General features: G+C 48.4%; 1 pseudogene; it reads left to right on the forward strand.

The window, feature by feature from the left end:
- The first annotated feature begins 227 nt into the window (after positions 1-227).
- On the forward strand, positions 228-6,139 carry LOC138834470 (MTRF1L release factor glutamine methyltransferase-like; annotated as a pseudogene).
- The last annotated feature ends 4,977 nt before the right edge of the window (positions 6,140-11,116 follow it).

The raw sequence follows: 11,116 nt of genomic DNA on the forward strand, positions 1-11,116 counted from the left end.
GTCTCTTATCATGAATATCGTACCATGACTGCCTTCCTCCAGCAGCTGCTGATCCTCCTCTGGTTCTCTCTAGTGTGACCACCACATTCAAGGACAACATGGGAAGCAGAGACGGTGACCTCGCATCCCAAGCCTGCCAGCTGTGAGCAGAGTTGATTCCCAGCACCTGCACGGGAATCTGAGAGATCCAGAGACCCCAGATGCCTCAAGCATCCTTTCTCTGCAACATGAAACTTGGGGGCCATATGTGGTGGACCATCCTGTCTGGCCCCAGGGGAAGAAGAGGAGGCCCCTTGAGCCAGGTGTTCACCTCATGGCAACCTCATTCACACCTGAGGGCGGAAATGAGTGGCAAAGTGTGGGTCAGCCGCTGGACAAAGATCTTTGAGAAGAGAGGCATCCAAGAGGCCCCAGAATCCAGCGAGTACATCGTGGCTCACATCCTCAGAGCCAAAACAGTTAAGTGTGGTGGCACCAGGAGGGCAGGACGAGGGACGAAGGAGAAATGTGGTAGAACTACATAGGCTTTGACATCTCCCCCACCAATCCTTCCACCCCCCAGGATACTTACCTGAGTTGGATGGGAGTTTTCTGTAATATTGTCATAGAGAGATGCTCATTTATTTGTCCAACAAACCGTTACAGTGTGTGTGCCAGGTCCAGGCGGTCATAGACAATGAAAGGTTCCAATGCCGGTTCCACAGCACATGGAGAAATCTTGATTTGAGCTGGATGCCGGTGCTTCACACCTGACATCCTAGCTACTTAGAAGGCTGAGATAGGAGGACTGAGACTTAATACCCAGGCAGAAAAGCCTGTAAGACTCTTTTTTTGGGGGGGGGGGGCGTCCGGTCGTGGGGCCTGAACTCTGGGCCTGGGTGCCGTCCCTCAGCTCTTCAGCTCAAGGCTAGCGCTCTACCACTTGAGCCACAGCACCAGTTCCGGCTTTTTTCTTTTTTCTTATGTGGTGCTGAGGAATCGAACCCAGGGCCTTGAGCATGCAAGGCAAGCTCTCTACCACTGAACCACCTTCCCAGCCCACCTGTAAGACTCTTATCTCCAACAAACAACCAAAAAAAAATGCCAGAAATGGATGAGTGGCTCAAACTCTAGACTGTTGGCCTTGAGTAAAAAGGCTCAGAGACAGCACCCGGATCTGAATTCAAGGCCCAGAAGTGACACAAAGAAAGGAAAGAGAAAGAGAGGAGGGAAGGATGGAGGGAGAAAAGGAGGAAAGGAAGGAAGAACGGAACATGCAAGCCTTGGTTTGGAGTCCCTGGATCAAGGGAGCCAACCATTCACTGTGGGGACAGTTTCAGAGCCTAAAGCCAGTATGTAGGACAAAGCCATTGACCTCTCAGCAACTTCATGACATCCAGGAGCTGTGTGTTCACCGACTGCAGAGGGAAACAGCCTCGGGTAGACCTTAGGGCTCAGGATGTGTTACCAAATTTCAGTCTCCGCAGGCCCTCCGAGTTTATTTTCTGGTCAGATAAGAAGAAAGTGTCCAAGGAATAGGGAGGTATAGGCTGAGGGAGTGTCAAGAGGAGGGGGGCAATGTATAAACAGGAAGACTAAGAGGGAGGACCATCCCAGGTCAGGTGTGTCAGGCCATTGGAGCCATGACCTCACCTGACAACCTAGACCATCAGTGATAGAGCCTTCGACCGAGCCACATGGCTGTTAAAAATCCTGGCACTTTGGTTTCACTATTGACAAGCTGGCTGTCATCCACTGCGGGATGCCTGTGCGGTACATCCTTGGGGACTGGGATTATTGCTGGCTCTATCTGAAGATGACACCCCCGGTGTTCATTCCTTGACCAGAGACAGACGTGAGTGTGCCAATGGCACAGGACAGCCAGAGAATGAGGGCTGGAGTTAGACCTTGTTGCCCCGAGACTTCCTCTAGGGGACTCTAGGGCCCTGTGACTGCCATTCTCAGAGGCAGAGGTGGGTCACTTTGCTGGCTCAGCCTTTAGTCCAGATGGCAGATCTGGCATTCAGAGAGGGCCGATTGTAAGTGGGGCAGGGCTGGGTAGAGGCTGGTGCAAAAAACAGAGGCACTGACTCTGAGCAGTGTTGTTTGATTGAGGATACTCACAACCCAGGAACATTCCTGGGTTGGATCGGCCCTTTTCTCCCTCCTTAGAGAGAGAGACCGAGAGCCCTCCAGTCTGCATCCCTTGGCCAAGAAATCCTTTCATTCCCATAACTTGTGGTTGGATAACTAGACCTCACTTGCCTGCCCAGTGTCGATGCAGGACAGTGAGATCTTGTGTAGAGAGTTGTGTGCAGCCATACCTGAAAGATGGCGCTGGCTTCCGCCCTCCGCCTTTCCGATGACGAGTGCTCTCTGTGGTAAACAACTCCTTATATGGCTAAGGCAAAGAATCTGGCTTGCTTCTGTGCACCTGAACCTATTGGTGGTTCCCAAGAGGCGTATCAGGGTTGGCTACCCAGCGGGTACTTAAGGCTGTGGGAAATTCTCCCCGGGGTTGGGGTCAGAAGATTACTCAAAGGTCCTGAATAAACTGCAGAGAGAAGAGCTCGGTGTCTTGTCTTCCTTGCTGGTCGAGGTGGTCGGGACAGGTGGTGGCCCGTACGGGGATTCAGCCATAACCCCAACGGGGACTCAGAACTCTCTGTGGTCAGGGTGGTGCACCAGTAAGTTCCCAGGTAAAGGGGAAATCCAAGACAATAGCGGGGGTAAGTTCCCAGGTAAAGGGGGAATCCGCGACAAGAGCGGGGGGATTTTTGCTCTTCTCGGTAGATAAAGAGAGAGCGAGAACCCGGGGCTAGTCAATAGAGTAGCCAAAAGTGAAAGTAAAAGATTGTTTACCAGGTTAAGATTTTTAAAACATGGGCGCTTCTTCTTCGCACCCAATTTTTTTGGCTCTCAATGAGCTGCTGCACTCAAAGAAGTTAAAAGTAGAAACGAGAACTTTAGAGAGATTTTTGGATGAATGTGACATCATTGCCCCGGGGTTCACTGTCTCCGGAAGTCTCACGGTGGCCTCTTGGGAGAAACTAGGGAGGGACCTAGATTTTGCCTCTGAACAAGGAACGCTTAAGAGTGGAGTGAGACCAATATGGAAACTGATAAGAGGCTGTCTTGAGGACCAGCGCTGCAGTGAGGCGGTGGAGAATGGTCAGGCCGCCCTAGAAATGCTGCAGGAAGAAAGATCGGAAGGGGCTGGGAAAGTAGGGGGCTGGGAAAGTAAGGGGCTGGGAAGGTGACTCAGTGGTAGAGCACTTGCCTTGCATGTCTGAGGCCCTGGGTTTGATTCCTCAGCACCACATAATCAAAATGAAAAAAGCCGGAAGTGGCACTGTGGCTCAAGTGGTAGAGCGCTGGCCTTGAGCTGAAGAGCTGAGGGACAGTGCCCAGGCCCAGAGTTCAGGCCCAGGAAAAGACCTATTCAAAAAATGCTGCAAAGTTGTCTAAACAGTTGTCTAGTTATCTTTTAGGTAATTGAACTGGGGAGTTCGACAGCCTGATGGAACAGTTCAGGGTTGCCATTGTCATGGTGAACTCGACCTGATTGGATGCCGGATTGGCGGAGGGGTTATCTTCATGGATCTCCGCTGCTATGAATCATCTTAAGGAGTGGGCGGGTTTGGGAGCCCTGACAGGCCTCCTGTTATTAGCCTCCTTGTTATGTCTGTGGTGCATTTGCCAAATTAGAGTTTCTCAGCGTCGCAGTGCAGCCATGATTATCCAAGCCTTTACAGCCATTGGAGCAAGACAGTCCCCCCATGTATGGCTTGATAAGACTGGCCTTTTTTGAGCACAGGATGCGAGGCTTGAGCACTTCACTTGGGGTCCTCTGAGGTTGTGGGCCCCAAGAAGAGCATGTCTGATTGCATGTGGGTTGATACCCTAAGTCCCACCTCTGTAAAAAGGTATCGGACTGGTCTGGTAATGATTCGAGTGGATAATGTCCCAAATTTGGGACAATGTCCCAAATTTCTTCCACAGAGATCAGACCTCTACTCTTGCCTGTTGCGAAATCAAAAAGGGGGAACTGTAGAGAGCTGCTTGCTGCCGCACCTGAAAGATGGCGCCAGCTTCCGCCCTCCGCCTTCCCGATGGCGAGTGCTCTCTGTGGTAAACAACTCCTTATATGGCTAAGGCAAAGAATCTGACTTGCTTCCGTGCACCTGAACCTATTGGTGGTTCCCAAGTGGCGTATCAGGGTTGGCTACCCAGCGGGTACTTAAGGCTGTGGGAAATTCTCCCCATGGTTGGGGTCAGAAGATTACTCAAAGGTCCTGAATAAACTGCAGAGAGAAGAGCTCGGTGTTGCGTCTTCCTTTCTGGTCGAGGCGGTCGGGACAATCTTGAGTCCTTGATGAGGTCACGGGATCCTCAGTATGAGATTGTACTTGACCATCCTGACTTGGTGCCTGGTCAGTCCCATCTAAGACTACTGTGATCTAGGACATAGAATCCAGACAATCAGAGCAGGATGGAATCTATTCTGTGAGTCTTGAGTATTATTTGTGAGCTTTGAGCTCCTATGTGCACACCTGCTTCCCTTTCTTGGGTGGGTCTGTGCTAGAAAAAGCTTAAAACTAGGGCCTGGGTGTCATCTGTTGTTTTATGCTCAAATCTAGCCCTCTGCCATTTGAGCCACAGCTCCACTTGCAAGGTTTTTGGGTATTTAAATGGAGATAAGAGTGCTCATGGACTTTGCTGCCAAGGGTGGCATCCAACTGCAGGCAACAGATCTCAGCCTCCTGAGGGGATAGGATGACAGGAATGGAAAAGCATCTTTGGCCGGGTGCCAGTGGCTAATGGCTGTCATTCTAAGGACTCAGGAGCTGAGATCTGAAGATTACGGTTCAAAGCAAGCTTGGGCAGGAAAGACCCTCAGACTCTTCTCTCCAACAAAGCACCAGAAAACCAGAAGTGGTGTTGTGGCTCAAGTAGTAGAGTGCTGGCCTTGAGCTGAGGAGCTCCAGAACAGCACCCAGGCCCAAAGTTCAAGCGTCACAACCAACAAAAAGAAAGTACAATATCTTTTCCTGCAAAGGACTGTGGATGTGTGTTGGGGGGGGCAGGTTGGGATGGTAGGCATTAGTGCCATGCTCAGTCATTGGTTTCGATGGATTGTCCCAAACTCTTAGTCCTCGGCAGCTGATTCTTGAACCCAGGTGAAGCTCTGGGTTGGACGTCAACCATCGGACCTCAGTCTCCTCACGGGAGAGTTGTGAGAAAAATAAGGAACTTATACAGAGGGATCTCCTGAGCAGGGCCAGCCACAAATGGCGCGGCTGTCAGATACGGTTGTCAGCAATTCTGTGAGCATATGACAGGAAGTTACTCGGAAAGGGCTCAGATGGGGCCTGTTATTAATCATGCAACACGTGTGGGATTATGAAACAAAATATGGCTCTTTAATCATTACTCTATACCCATGAGGAAGGAGAAGCTGGGTGAACTACTCATAACCCCCAGCTGACAGGAAGCTCAGCCTGACTTCTCTGCCTTTCTCCTTAGGACAGTGGGTGTTATTCAGTCCACTTCTTGTGGTGACAAGTCCACTTCTTGTCATTCGTGGGGTTTGAATTCTGGGCCTGGATGCTGTCCCCAAGCTCCTCAGGTCAAGGCTAGCGCTCTACCTCATGAGACACAATGACTTTTCCATTTTTCTTGAGGTTCTTTGAGGATAAGAGTCTCACAGATGTTTCTGCCCTGGCCACCCATGAACCATGATCTTCACATCTCAGCCTCCTGTGTAGTTAGGATTATAGGCCTGAGTCACCAGCAACTGGCTTAAGTGTAATTCTGGCCCTCTCTCTCTCTCCCTCTCCCTCTCCCTCTCCCTCTCTGTCTGTCTCTCGCTGTCTCTGCCTCTCTGTCTGTCTGTCTGTCTGTCTGTCTGTCTCATTCTCTCTCTCTCTCTCTCTCTCTCTCTCTCTCTCTCTCTCTCTCTCTCTCTCTCTCTCTCTCTCTCTCTCTCTCTCTCCCTCCTCTTTCTCTCTCTCTGGAACTGGAACTGTTTGAATGGGTGCTGGAAGAGATGGCCCATCATCCCCATGTGGCTGGAACCCAAGGTGGCCTTCTCATTCTGGATGTGGGCTGTGGATCAGGAGCTGTGTCACTAAAGTGTCTTTGGAAAAGGCTAGTTTGAGTTGGCCTTAGGGTATGTGTGTGTGTGTGTGTGTGTGTGTGTGTGTGTGTGTGTGTGTGTGTGTGTGTGTGTGTGTGTAAGTGTCGGGGATACCTACCCTCCTCTCTGCAGTGCCTCATCCTCCCAGCAGGAAGTGCATCCAGTATCCTGACCCCAAGGAAGGTGGATGGGGGAGGGTACTTAAGGTCACATCCAGGGGTATGATCCGAATTCTGTCCTACAACCGAAGGCTGGACAGATAAAGGAGAGAAGGAGAGGTGTAGGGGAACATCAAGAGAAGCCCCTTAACTTTGGCTAAAAATACCAGCCAGATCAAAGACTGAATTCATCTTTCTTGGTAGTCAGATAAAATGTGTACACTGTTCATTTATTATGATTGTGTGAGTCCTAGGGCTTGGGTTCAGGTGTTATCCCTGAGCTTTTTTTGTTCAAGGCTGAGGCTCTACCACTTGAGACACAGCACCACATCTGGCTTTTTTGTGTGTGGGTTGGGGGCGGGACAGGTGGTATATGGGAGATAAGAATCTCACGGACTTTCCCGCCCGGGCTGGCTCTGAGTCACGACCATCAGACCTCAGACTCCCGAATAGCCAGGATGATGAGTGGGAGCCAAGAGCTCCTGAGCTCCACCATCCATGGGGCCACAGGACCAAGGGAAAGGACACTGTGGATGCAACTTTGTAGTTGCCCCCCATTTGCAGACCTTCATCTGCCCCTGAGCACTGGTGAGGAAAGCAGGGATCCGAGCCCTGGGACTCCTGAGATAGGACTGCTACGAGCAGCAGCCAGCTAGCTGGCTGTGGATTTGTGAGCCCACAAGACTTTCATGAGCCCAACTCAACACCCAGTGGAAGTGTGCCTGACAGAGTCGCACTCTTGGGATACCCGTTTGAGCGGCTGTTCCCTGCCATGCCAGTTGCAACTTCTGGCCCTCCTTGCCCCAAACCCGTGGTCTGAGAAGTGGATTTACTGCTCAGATCCACACTGCACCCATGACAGATGCCATTCTGATGACCCAGCCAATGACCTCGGTTCCCCAAGGCTGGAAACTCCTCTGATAATGTGGCCTGCTCTGTAGCAAAGGCTTCCAAATGGGCTGCTCTCAAGACTTGTAGGACACCTAGACATTGGGAGAAACTCAGGGGCCCACTGGAAAATACTCTGGCTAGAGCCAAAGAGTGAGTTCCAAGCAGGCCAGGGGAGTTGGTCATGGGACTGGAACTCTGAGCCTGGGTGCTATCCCCTCAGCTCTTCAGCTTATCACTTGAGCCACAGTGCCTCTTTCAGTTTGCTGGTGCTTCCTTGGAGATCAGAGTCTCACAGACATTCCTGCCAGGGCTGGCTTTCAACCAAGCTCCTCAGATTTCGGCCTCCTGTGGAGCTAGGGGGACAGACGTGAGTCACTGGCGCCCAGCTGATCTGGCCATTCACCACAGTGAACTAGGAGCTCCTGACAGCTTTTCTTTTCTTTTTCTTTTTTTTGCTATGTCATTACTGGCCTTGAACTCAGGGTCTAGTTCCAGTCACTTAAGTTTTTCCCTCAAGTTTGGCACTCTACCACTTGAGCAACAGTGCCATTTCTGGCTTTTGGTAGTTCACTGGCAAGAAATGTCTCACTAACATACCTTTCCTGAGCTGGCATTGGTCCATGATCTCTGATCCCAGTCTCCTGAGTAGCTAAAGGGAGGGAGCTAATGGTGTCATTGGGGTAGAAACTTTTCTTTTCTTTCTTTTTTTTTTTTTTTTGGAGGGGATCTCTGGTCCTGGGGCCTGAACTATGGGCCTGGGCACTGTCCCTCAGCTCTTCATCTCAAGGCTAGCACTCTAACACTTGAGCCACATCGACACTTCTGGCTTTTTTTCTTTTTGCTTTTGTGGTGCTGAAGAATCGAACCCAGAGCCTCATGGATGCAAGGCAAGTGCTCTACTACTGAGCCACCTTCCCAGCCCAGAAGCTTTTCTTAAGCAAGTGTTCTTCCCTGCATTTGTCCTGACTCCTCAATGCAAAGGAGGCCCAAGGGTCAGGAGCCGTGAAAAATAGACTTCCAGCCACATGAAATGGCTGGGGTCCATGGAGAAAAGCCAAGCTAATCTTCCCCCTGGGCCCTATTCTGGGACTCCACCCTCTTCCAAACCTGTGACTCAAGTACAAACCTTGACCCAGCCTTGAATGCTCTGCCAGACTTTTCTGAAGCCACAGAACCTTCATTCCACCCACACCACCTGCTCTATACCACACCTCAGGACTTTTGCCTATTCTGTACCTTCTGCCTGAGGCTCTGTCCTGTTCCACACCTTATAAATCCTGTGGAATTTTGGCACTGATTATATCACCTCCTGGAGCAAGTCTTTCCTTCCTTTCTCTCTCTAGAGGTGGAACTTTTGCAGGCTTACTGGCAAATGCTCTATCTTGGTGTGTGTGTGTGTGTGTGTGTGTGTGTGTGTGTGTGTGTGTGTGTGTGTGTGTGTGTGTGTGTGTGTGTGAATGTGTGTGTGTGGGTTTTCCAGTCCTAGGGTTTGAATTCATGGCATGGACACTATCCCTGAGCTTTTCTGCTCAAGGCTAACAGTCCACTACTTGAAACACTGCTCTACTTCTGGGTGTTTAATTGGAGAAAAGTTTCTCATATAAAATTTCCTACTTGTAATTATGATCCTCAGATCTCAGGCTCCTGAGTAGCTGAGATTATAGGGGTGAGCCACAAGTAGCTGCCCTCTATCTCTTACCTATAACCTCAGCCCTCTTGAGTCCCAGAAGAATATGTCTCACCAGGCTCACTTTTTTTTTGCCAGTCTTGGGGCTTGAACTTAGGGTCTGGGCATGTTCCTTAGATTTTTTTCCTGAGGGCTAGCCATGATGCCACTTTTGTCGTTTTCTGTTTCTGTATTACTGAGGAATCGAACTCAGGGCTTCGTGCATGCTAGATAAGCACTCTACCACTAAGCCACATTTGCAGCCCAAGGCTGAATTTTAACAGGAGTTATGAGGGTGAGATTTATTGGCTTACCCCTTCAGGCATAGAAATTGCTGACTATTTCATATCTTTGCCGAGATTTGGAACCAGTCTTTGACTCGGCAATGAGGAATGATGAATGAGTGAGAGCCACCAGGCCCTAGAGGTCTAGGGATAGAGAATATGGATCCAGAACCTTCCACCACTCCTACAGCCTAGGAACTCTGAGGGCTTGTCCCAGCTTGCCCAAGTTGGGTGGGCTGAGCATGGGCAACCTGCTGAATGCCCATCATCCATACAACATCCTTTCATACACAGAGACATGAAGTTACTGCTGCCTTTTTTATTCGGGGTTGGGGGGCTGGGGAGGCAAGTCTGGGGTTGAACTGTGAGCCTATGCTCTGTCCCTGAGCTCCTTTTGCTCAAGGGTAACACTCTGCAACTTGAAACACAATCCCACTCATTTTTTTTTCCTGTGATCTGTTAGAAATAAGAGTGTCACCGACTTTCCTGCCATGGTTGAATTCAAATTGGCATTCTCTACATTCTCAGCCTCCTGAGGAGCTAGGATTATAGGCAGGAGCTGATGACACCTGGCTTTCTTTTCTTCTTGTTGTTATTTTTTTAATAGTGACAATCTAAAATATTCATGGTGTCATTCTAATTGTTTGCATTCAAAGTAAGCTACCCAAGCTTGGAGTTCGAATGCTAGGACTGCTACCTAAAAATGGAGGGAGATCCTGACATATTCATTCCTACTCATGTGAATGCTAATGGAATGCTATAAAATAATAATTAAATTTGCAGTTAATTCATGATTCTATTTTAGAATGCCACACAAATATTATTGGATTTATATCTTCCATTTTAGCACCATGGTATGATTCCTCTAATGGAAGAATATTAACTAATTTTTAATTAATGCTTTTATATGTATTCAACCATGATACTTCATTAAATGGTGCCATAATATAATAACAAATAATTGGTAATAATATACATATATATATAAATTAATATCCTCACATTCCTTCTCATATATATATATATATATATATATAAATATGGGAAGAAATATATATATGTGTGTGTGTGTGTGTGTGTACATATATATATATGTATATACACATACACATATACATATCTATCAATGTATATATTGGTCACTACTGTGGTTTGATCAAAGGTCCTCAGAATTTCCTGGCATCTCAGTTTGCTGGAGGCTGGTGTGTTCAGACTGTGACCCCCTGTATGGATTGGGCATTGCAGGCAGGGGGTTGAAATCCCAGCATGGCCAAAAATTTATTCATGGAGTAAGAAGCCAATTTTGACACATTTTTTTTCCTTCTCTGAGAAAGTCCTGAGTCTCAATATGATGTATAATCCGTATGCAAATATAATCTAGGTGATATGATGTAATAAATGAAGTGTTATATGTGTAATAATACCACATATATAAGGGTAATAAAGGTCATATGCAGTAAACCCATGTATGTAAATAGATACAATATATGAATATTATTTTTTCCAAGTGCTGGGGCTTGAGTCCATGCCCTGGGAACTGGTCTGAATTTCTTGTCTTCAAGGATGGTGAGCTTCTCCTTCACCCACAATGTCACAGAGTTACCCAGGCCCTGAGTTTAAATCCAGGGCTTGCCAGAAAAATGGTGCATATTCCAAGCCAGGGCCATATTATTATTATTTATTTCTTTTTTGGCCCAGCACAGGGCTTTAACTTAGGTCTTGGCACCTCTGCCACAACCAACCCTGGGATCCTAGGACCCGAGTTCAAATCTCAGGGCTGGCAAAAATAAAAAACAAAAACAAGGAGAAGCATAAAACTGAGAAGTTCAAGAAAGGGATTTTACTTTTTTTTTCCTTTGGTATTGTGACCATCCTGGGTCTAAATGACAAGGCCCAGAAAGTGCACCTTGCATTGCTGATGTTTGGCAGGCTATTAGGGAAGCCATAGCCAAAACCGGCAACTTGGGCCTGGAGTTCTAATCCCGGAACTGTCACTAAT

The sequence above is a fragment of the Dipodomys merriami genome, unplaced genomic scaffold (genome assembly GCF_024711535.1).
Source record: "Dipodomys merriami isolate MVZ:Mamm:240054 unplaced genomic scaffold, mDipMer1.0.p SCAF_216, whole genome shotgun sequence".
Lineage (NCBI taxonomy): Eukaryota > Metazoa > Chordata > Mammalia > Rodentia > Heteromyidae > Dipodomys > Dipodomys merriami.